This window comes from Branchiostoma floridae, chromosome 4 (assembly GCF_000003815.2).
Source record: "Branchiostoma floridae strain S238N-H82 chromosome 4, Bfl_VNyyK, whole genome shotgun sequence".
Lineage (NCBI taxonomy): Eukaryota > Metazoa > Chordata > Leptocardii > Amphioxiformes > Branchiostomatidae > Branchiostoma > Branchiostoma floridae.
Window position 1 is genome coordinate 6,971,727 of NC_049982.1, and position 10,909 is coordinate 6,982,635.

The window sequence follows — 10,909 nt, forward strand, 5'->3', positions numbered from 1 at the left end:
ATACACTTGATTACCATTCCAATTTAAATGTTACTGAAGTCAAGTTCAAGTTGCCCATTCAATCTGAGTTTCATTCTTTTCTTATTTTATAGTATTAGTAATCAAGCTTCATTTTGACCCAAGAGTTTTAGTTCTCCAATTGTAGCTAAATGCTAACTAATTTACTAAGAGCCAAGTACAGTGTACACTACTTCTGAATAGAAAAAATCTGGCAGAGTCGTTTCCTAGCTGTAATTAATCTTACCAAGGAGGTTATATATTATAATGTCTATATATTAACCTCCTTGATCTTACCAAGAGTTAAGGGGAGGCAGTAGTTCTTTTCTCCTTTACTTATGTCCACATCAGAGTGGCACAGTCCTGCATAGTGGACCTACAAGTACAAAATGAAAACTCTTGAAAATCTCCGCGAATACTTTCAATAGGTTGGCAAGTGACTACGTATACAGTACATCAAAGTTGTTTACTAATAACAGAACCACATGAACATCTATTCTGTATGTTGTTGTAAATAAAGACCTTTGTTATACGGACGGTAGAAAACATTCCCATAACGTTGCGAGTTTTGCTAATAACTTTGAACCGGAATTCCTCTATAGTCTATTTATATAATGAGCATTAGTCTGCATTTTGTGAAATGTTATCTTAAGTTGTTGAACCAGGTCGTTACAATATGTATGTCCGTAGGAAGAATCGAAGATATCATGTTACATTCTCTAGACGCCCCCTTTCTTCGATAAACTTAATAAACCGCGACATGCGACATCGATACTAAATTACGCAATTTTCCTGAAAGTTTCAACCCGGAAGTGACCTGACTTTATAATTAATTTTATACTATTAAACCAACCTCACATCCATTTTGTGACATCTTTGACGTTACGTAGTTATACACAGACCTTGAGGACAGCACCCCTGGAAGGAGCAGAGGGAATATCGTCCGTCACGAGCTCAAAAGATTCGTTGAACTTCACCAGTTTTGCACTTCGGCGCGCCATGTTTGTAATGACCTTTGACCCTAACCTGATGATAACTATAATATCGCAGCGGGCCCAAGGAAAATCGCCGTGTCTGACCGCGGAACCCCATTTGAAGCAAGTCAAATTATGAATGAATGAGTAATCTAGCTTAAAGATAACATCCACGATGAAGTCCTTAAGTATTCCCTTTGAATATTGGCGCTAGAAGAGGCAGAGCGTTACAGGGGGTATGATTTTGTTTTATGCTGCTCCACTCAAGTCAATACGAGCGATCGCGATGGTGTCACGGTGACGCAGTGTTTTCAAAAACTTGATTTACATATTAACCAGTAATTTGAGCCGCTAATTTGAATATCAATTTTTGATCCAAACTACTGACGTCCTGGTAGGCAATAACCATCCAATACCCCGGATATAAACAACAACAACGATCGCTCGTATGAACGAACGGGTGTTAGCACTGGTTATATTTTGCTCAGGCTTCTTTTCACCTGTGTCTAAGTCTTTATTGTATTACAACGTGCTAAAGTTAGTAACTGATCCAAGCATTTTCTCTCCCTGAAAAAATGTTCATTCTCAAATTCCCCACTGTTCAGACCAATCCCCTGTAATTCTAAAGCTAGATTTATTTCAAAATTATTGCCTGGTTCGGTCTACCTAAAGCTAAGGGCATAACCCGCCGTACGTGCAAATACGTGCTGTCTACATGCCAAGACGTGGGCAATCTTTTTGGATCCGTAAGTGCCTCCGTACGAACCCGTAGGGAATCCGACTTGACTTGACTTTATTCAGATCCACAATTAGCATAACAATATACAAGTACATTGTAACGTTAGCTACTCTTCCTGTGGTCCTTATCAACAAACGGATTTTGGAGCACGCAGACACGCCGTAGAAATTTACGTGCGTGGCACTCTGGATAACGTTATATTGTTTATGCATTTATGAATAAAAAACTCAGCAAGTCCTTATTTTGATACCAATTATTTTCTAATTAGTCGGCTACAATATCGAAGCAATTTCTGGGCGCCATATTGGATTGTCTGTGTTAGGAGTCTTCATGGGGGAAGTTCTCCATACCATCTTCAGTCCACAGACGACAGTACGATAAAACTGTGCATTTTTATCAATAATCAATATCACTTTTAACAATTCAAGTATTGTCAACTTATGCTTTTTGTATACTAAGTTTTTTTAAGCCTCAATTTGCTCCTTTCTTAAAGCCGGCCTACTAATTCTAAATAACTGGTGAATATTTAGGACTTGCTGCGTTTTTGTTTTATTCATAAATGCATAAACAATATATCAAGAGCGCAACATATATGTACAATGCGTATTAGGGTCTTTTCAGGTTGTTTGAGATCCTTTGAGGTGTTTAGGCAGACCATAACCTTACATAGCTTCCCAGCCACTTCGTCCAAAGATCTGCGTGAGAGAGCGAAGAGACTCGGCAGCAAACTCCCCACCTCTTGCAAACGAGTTTAATTGATTGTATTCAAATCAGTCAGTCTAACCCCTTTATAAAATGGTGCGTTCCATGTGTTGAATAAATGGTTTGGATTTGTCTCATCTTGAATATATAGGATTTCTATATATAAGTACATAATACGTCTGGGTCCAGCACAGAAGGCGTCACACAGCAGGACAATAGCACACCTAACAAGTCTGTGAGCTCTAAATGGTCACTTTTTCTCAGCATCACGGTCCATGCTCTCTCGTTCACCGCGCACTGAGGTTTAAGGATCGGTTGAAATTTGCAGGTCACCGAGCCACGTGAAATTTGAAAGGGTAAAATTCCCAATAGACCGAATGATTTGCGGGTGCGGTTTCTCTGAAGGCTTTGAAATCATCTGACCAGTGATAAACGAACATCTTCTATAGTGAAAGGCAAACTTTCAGGCAACGGGTAACTCGACTTTGACGCTTTTGAAATTCGCCGAACTGCTGGTGATCTGAGAGCTGGGCCGAAGGTATTTGGCAAGAGTCTCCCGAAGGAAGTCGTTTGGGTTTAATATCATTTCATCGACAGCTGTTCTTTACTTGTGGTTCTAGCTGTAGCCGATTCCAAACGGGAAATGGAGTCTGAGAACGCGCCTCCTCCATCAACTGTGAGTACACATGTCCTAATTGTGACTTACATATCATTGATAATTATTTTATTGCAAGTTGTTGCCCGAGGGCTAGTTGCAAGTGAAAACTGACAGGCAAACAATGGTAAGCAACTACTCTAGTCTTTAAGTCTAACGCTAAACTGTATCTTATCGGGTTCGACTTCTCTTTTCTGGGACAGTAGAAGACGAGTGAGCCCACCTTTTCCTTTAGTATGTGGGTTTTGTAGAGTAGTTCTCTTTCTGTCAGTCTGTAAGAGTGAGAGAATTTAGTTGGACTTAACTGGCCTCTTTAAAGGGCTCTTTTCTTTCTTGATCATATAAATGGCTCTTTTCTTTCTTGATCATAAAAGAGACAGGTTGAAATGAAATGTCTTCGTCTTCTACCATATCCAACATACAATATTTACAACTTCTTTTGCACTCAGGTAACTTCCTATATCACTGCACCCATTTTATCATTTATAATTTACTTCTTCATCCGTAGAGACCACCGATTTTCCTAAGATTTTAATCAGTTGATTTCGTTAGTTTTATTCTGTAACTGTATGGTCTGCATGCGCAAGACAAAAGGTGGACAAATCAAAGAATGTTGTAAGATATGTCACATTTGGCCGAAGATGAACACAAAATAACAGTAAAGAAACTTGCGGCGGCCATCGAGTGCGTAAACGTACTAATCCTACGTTTCAAATGGTTCATAGCAGTTTTGGAAGATTTTTTACTTTTGATCAGACAACTACTTTGCCTAACTCCTACCCATCAAACTTTTATTGAAATTGCAACTTGCCGATATAAAAAGGTTTTGCATGGCGTGGTGCGTATCAGATATGTTTTACCTTTAATTTTGTATTGCCCCTTATTCATGATTCCAGCCTGTGATTTGATGGGCTGACCAAAAAAAATCAGACAATTACTTTGCCGAACTCCCACTCATCAAAGTTTGAAAATCTGTCACAAAATCATCCACCCAACAGCTGGCCTGTCCGAAAACCCAAACAATTGGTAGGTTAAGTAAGTATCGCCTGGTTGCATTTCTGCACAATTCAAGGCATCAAAACATATCACGATATAACTAACCAGCAATATTTACGACTTTTCATTAAAAGAATATAAGAAAACTGATTAGTGTATTGATTAAATCTTATAGTAGAAAGATTAATCTGGCTTTCATACAAAAAAAAAGAAATTAAAAAAGTCATATCACTAGAGAAATAAGATTGGTTGGGACTAAAAGTGTGTCAGACAACCGGTTAACCGCAATTATTAAAATTGTCTGTATGAACAAAGACCCAATAGTTCTGAAATTTCAACCATATATATTTTCTAGTGAAAGTCCATTTTATTAGGAATTCATATTTTTGGAAGACTGGATAAGGAACAACAATAGCGAGTGCATTGCAAAACAAAGAAAACAATTGGGTACGTTTTAAACACTGTAGTAAATGGTGGAGAAAGTCAGACAATGTCTCGCACAGAATTAGTCTGTATGATTCTTTGAAATGTTTCAATAATCACTCTTCTAGCCTGTTGGTATTTTGTTCATATCGTTCAGTGGTGTATGGTTTCACAAACCGTAAAATTACGAAATCTGATAAAAGTATCACCCCTTCCCATAACACCACGCATACACCAATACCATGCACCAATGTTGATATTACAGCAGATCGATCCCGTGGCATCAGTCGGGATGACGCCAGAAAATTTGAATACCGAGGCTGCAAAACTCGTCTTTAGCCAGGCTGAAAATGATGAGGGTCCGCTCACCCAGTCCGATGCTTCTAGACATGAGATAGATGAAGACAACGACATTGATCATGAGGACATTCTTACAGAAAGTGGGGCTGCAGCTAGGATGGAACCGACTATCTATATCAAGTATGGTGACACCTACATTTTGCCATCCGAAATTTCTCACACGTGCCAGGATCACATGGCGTGCGGGACGACAGACACGGAAGAGACAGAAAAGAAGACACCCAATGGAGATGAGAATACATATTCAAACGGCAACAATGGTATCTCAGGTCAACCGATAGGTCCTGGAGCATCCGACAACGATGATGGCTGTGTGGAAGATGGCCAAAACGTTCAACATCACCAAAATATACTGTATCCACATGCGTCATGCTCGCAAAGAGACCAAGTCCAGAATCATATTTACTTGCAAAATGCCTTGAATTCCATTTCGATAAACACTGAAAACCCCAATCTGATCTACGCACAAAACGCTCTAAACAGTGACCCGCTGAACCAACCAAATGTCTGCAACCCTAATCCGATGTACGCCCCAAATGGAAACCCTGAACTTGAATTACCTTCATCAGACTCAGATGTAACTGCCACATCAACAGGGACTTCCGCATGGGATGGAACTGTTACATCAGCAGGGGCTGTTACATCACCAGGGACTGTTACATCATCAGAAACTGTGAAATAAAGATTATTGAAGATCCCGCCTCTGATGCGACAGCCCTGGTAGCTACAGGCGGATTGGCAGAAGGAAGCCATGGCCAGGAAACTGAAACAGAGGAAACTTCTTCCAGTCAAGCAGACATTGGTGATATCAAGCCATATGCTGTGAGGTATCAGACAGATGATGATGTGGCTAGTACAAAGAGAAATGAAACCAGGAACAGACAAATGCAAGATGCCAACTGTCGTAATATTGACAAAATTGAACCATATGCCGTTAGATATAGCGACGATGATAACGTGCTAGCTGAAGGAAATGTAGCCGAGCAAGACCAAATGCAAGATGCCAGCTGTGGCAATGTGGGCATTGAACCGTATGCTGTTAGATACGGGGAAGATGATGACCTGCCAACGGAAAGAAACACAACCGAGGGCAAACAGACACAAGATATCAGCCCTGACAATGTCAACATTCAACCGTACGCTGTTGCATACATGGATCAGGATGAAGTAACTGACATTTCAGCAGGATGTAGCTCCTCCGGGGATGCAACCAATGCATCTGCCTGGCAGGGGAGCAGCAATGGTGTGCGTGACGATAGAAATGAGCCAAACGGTCCCCAACAGCACATTTGTGGTAAGGTAGTCTATTTTTATGTAGACTGCTGTCAAAATTGTTTTGCTGTTTTGTTGCATGCTACATGACCTTTAAAATGATTGACAATATTTGACGAATGTTTACACGTGCAACATTATTGTTATCAATGATTCGAAAGCAGAATTTTCATACAAAATAATTTTCATACAAAATACCTGCTTCCAAATGTCATGATTTCATTAAAAAATCATACTTTTAGTAATTATTTCTACAGTCATTTTGTCGTGGCTAAGCAAAATTCCTTATTGTATGCCTTATTCGATTACAGTTATCTACTGTCCTCATTTCTTATCATTTCAATGAGGGTTTCTCCTTTAGCTGGTGTTAAGGTATTATAAAATATTTTTCCAGGATGTCGATATCGCTGGGAGCGCGATGTTATCCTAACAACCATCGCCCTGCTGTTTTTGATCATCGGCGGAAGCTTGATAGGGGTATTCTTTTATACCGGCACGCGGGACACTCAACAGGTGCGCTATTTACTTTTCAGTTTGGGCGCTTGCTAGGTATGATGTTCTGTGACTGCAATGTTCCTTTCCATGCTCTCCTCTGGACCAGAAAAACTCAGCGGACCGGATTTTGGACCGATAAGAAAATGCACAGATTATATCGGCAGGCGTCCACACGTTTGGGGGCTTTTGGGGGGGCCAAGAAAATAGTGAAGTTAGATAGAGAGTAGAGATTGTATTCAGTTCTACCGAATTTCTACAGTCAAACGTACAGACTGAGGCAGTTAGCCTTGCTTACATGAAGGTAGGATCTTTAAACGCCAGTGAGAGTTGGACACTTTACCAAACAGATGCCTTTGTACCCAAATGGACCATTGTTTTAGTATCGCTAATTCAGAAGTTTTCAAAGACAATTAGGTTCAGGATCAGGTCCGGACCTAGACCTGATCCTAGCACCGGTTCCCCATAACGGTTGTTTTCACGCATTTTACCGCTTACCGGTCCCTTGACCGGGGGTGGTCGTGGGGGCGCTTTGCTGCTGAGCACACTGCCTCCCTCCATCTCTGCCTGTCGTGTACCAGCGCTTGGGTGCTGGCAAGAGGCAGGCCGGTCCATTCCTTAACATTATCATCCCACTTTTTTCCTCTGTCTTCCTTCTCTTCTGACGCATTTTACGGTGGATCAATTAATCAACGACATCATTTCATTTCAACAGACAACGACATTCACACCAAGCCATGTGTCAGATCACCCTGGATGCTGTAGTTCTGGAACGACAACAATTCCCGGTCCGACATTCAAGGTATGATAAAATGATTTGTAAAAGTTTCTCTGCTTTGTAGCCATATTCCCAGTCTTCAGTCGGCTACTGTAATCACTGATTACAAAAGGTAATTTTTTTACCTCCATGAAATGTCATGGAGGTTATATTTACCTCCGTGAAATGTCATGGAGGTTATATTTTACCCCGTGTTTGTCTGTGTGTCTGTCTGTGTGTGTGTGTGTGTAAACAAGATAACTCAAGAACGGCTTGGTGGATTGGTTTCATACTTGGTGTGTTGGTAGGGTGTGATGAAAGCTGGAAATGATTAGATTTTGGGCCCCCTAGCGGCTTACCTTGGTACTGCACCGCAACTTCCGGGTTTGCTATCTCGTGTTCTGAGCAAGCTATGGTCACGATTTTGGGGTGTAAGATAGCTCTTGTGCTCAGGAATAAGTGACATAAGTTTGGGCCCCCTAGCGTCTAGTTTTGGGAAAGCAGAGGCATTTTTGTCAAAAACTTCTGAAGACGATAACTCAAGAAGGGAACAACGGATTTTCATCATTTTTGGTCTGTAGGTACCTTAGACAATGTTTTACAAGATAAGATACTAATTATGGAAAACAAAAGTACATTTGCATAATTAATGAGAATATTCAATCATAGCAGTTTTTCAATGTATCTCTAGTTCGAAACATGCTATGGCCTTGACATTTTGGTGGTAGATAGCTTTCGGTGTCATGACAAAGTGGGGCAAGTTTCAGCCCCCTAACATTTAATTGTGGAACTGCAGGGGTGTTTTTGTCAAGACACTCCAAAGAGGATAACTACAGACAGGAACGACAGATTGCCTGCATTTTAGGCATGCGGGTAGCTTAGGCAAAGAAGTTCATAATGATATACATGTTATGCAGATGAGGACTTAATTTGCATAATTAATCAGGAAATTGTATAGTTCCATTGTTTTCAATAACTGGACCTCAATACATGTAACACATGTTAATTATAATAGGTGGAATATAAGCAGATACCAAATATGGTAATGAGGAACTTATTTGCATAATTTATGTAAAAATTGCAAAACCACTTTATGATTAATAATGGGAATTTTATAACTGACATGTGTACGTTAGTCAATGATGAACAACACCATGCATAAATTATGTTAATGTGTTAGTCAATTGCATGAAATTTACGAAAGCTCTAAATTTTCATGGAGGTATGAGGTCGCCGAACTCTAGTTTACCCTGCGTTTGTGTGTCTGTCTGTGTGTGTGTCTGTCTGTGTAAACAAGATAACTCAAGAACGGCTGGGTGGATTGGTTTCATACTTGGTGTGTTGGTAGTGTGTGATAAAAGCTGGAAATGATTAGATTTTGAGCCCCCTAGCGGCTCCCCTTGGTACTGCAGCGCAACTTCCGGTTTTGCTATCTCGGTGTTCTGAACATGCTATGGTCACGATTTTTGAGTGTTAGATAGCTCGTGTGCTCAGGAAGAAATGACATAAGTTTGGGCCCCCTAGTGTCTAGTTTTGGGATAGCAGGGGCATTTTTGTCAAAAACTTCTGAAGAGGATAACTCAAGAAGGGAACAACGGATTGTCATGATTTTTGGTATGTAGGTACCTTAGACAATGTTGTACACGATAAAATACTAATTATGCAAAATAGGAATACATTTGCATAATTAATGAGAATATTCTATAATAGCAGTTTTTCAATGTATCTCTTGTTTCAGACATGCTATGGTCTTGACATTTAGGTGGTAGGTAGCTTTTATTGCCATGACAAATTGGATCAAGTTTCAGCTCCCTAACATTTAATTGTGGAACTGCAGGGGCATTTTTGTCAAAACACTCCAAAGAGGATAACTGCAGAAAGGAACGACGGATTGGCATCATTTTAGGCATGCAGGTAGCCTGGGCAAAGGTGTTCATAATGATATGCATCTTATGCAAATAAGGACTTAATGTGCATAATTAATGAGGAAATTGTATAATTCCATTGTTTGCAATAACTGGACTTCGATAAATGTAACACTTGTTAATTATAATCGGTGGAACATATGCAGATAACAAATATGCAAATGAGGAACTTATTTGCATAAGTTATGCAAAAATTGCAAAACCACTTTATAATTAATAATGGGAATTTTATAGTTGTGACATGTGTACGTTAGTCAATGATGAACAACACCATGCATAAATTATGTTAATTTGTTAGTCAATTGCATGAAATTTACGAAAGCTCTAAAATTTCATGGAGGTATGAGGTCGCCGAACTCTAGTTATTATATGATATTCATCAAACCGCTCATACCGCTATTTTGAAGTTCCACAGCTAAAGCTATTTCTTACCCATTTGAACGTATGCACTATCCGGGATGTACGAAATGAATGTGGGGTCCTGTGGCGCATTCCGCAGGTCGTTAGATTCATAATCCGTTGAAAATGAGTACCTAGGCTTTGCTTATGGCCGTCCTCCGGATAAAACGTTAAATGGACGTCCCGTGTTTGAGGACAGCCAATCCTAGAGCACGTTAAAGTACACACCGCACTTAACGTAAAGAGTAGCGTTCCTTCCCGGTGTAAGTGGTTCAAAATCTACAGTCCGGATCCTTTGGTCACATCTGGGCCAATTGAAATAAAGCGTTTTGAGGTTACCACAGTTAGCGTCGAATGGCAGCTGCTTAAGACGCCTAAGATTTAACCCCGCTGTTTCAAGCTCCTCACAATTCCTGGCTGTGAAGAGAGAGTAGCCTCTAATCCAATAACAAAACATGTCACTGAACGATTTCCCAAAATGAGTTAGGGTCAAAGGATTATTCATTTATGTGTATATTTTTGTGATATACATGTATGCATGTAGAAAATGTTAAAAGAAGCCCGTTGATACTCTGTTACAGGTAACGACTGCCAAATTGAATACATTCTTCGAGGAAACAGCACCAACGCTGTTGTCAAACATCACTCGGGGTAACGTTTTGAGTATACATGTATATATGTATGTATGTTTTGGGAAAAAAAGGGTGGGAACTAACGTTTATCAACTGTGAAAATTTGATGTCTTCTGTTATTTATCATCATGCTAAGAGGACTATTAACTTTTTGCAGTATTCAAAAATATTAGTTTTTATATTTTTCTTCTGTACTCTTTTATGACCCTAACTCTTACAGGAAATACACCAAAAATATGTTCGATGATTTTCAAAAAAACTAAGTGTTTTTATTACTGCCAGTCTACCTTATAAATTGTGTCATATACTAAATTTAGCTACAAGACGCGGTTTTAGCGCGTTTTAGTTAAACATGCGAAAGACCAAATTCTAATCATCAAAGACGGTACTTCCGTTAAATTGTAACTGTTCACTGCAGGTCCTTGCGATGGAAATGAGAAATCTGAGAGGATCATTTTTGGTGGATTGGGAACAGAACCAGGGAAATTTAAACGAGCCCGTGGAGTGTCAGTTTCTGGTGACAACGTTAACGAGATTTTTGTGGCTGATTACTTCAACACACGAACCCAAGTCCACACCATGTGCG

General features: G+C 39.9%; 1 protein-coding gene across 1 annotated transcript in view; it reads right to left on the reverse strand.

The window, feature by feature from the left end:
- Positions 1-1,056, reverse strand: part of LOC118413162 (alcohol dehydrogenase-like) — a gene marked incomplete in the record, with an annotated part of 5,354 nt that extends 4,298 nt beyond the window's left edge. Inside the window, 2 exon segments of the mRNA XM_035816364.1 lie at positions 295-373; positions 900-1,056.
- Between the last annotated feature and the right edge of the window lie 9,853 nt (positions 1,057-10,909).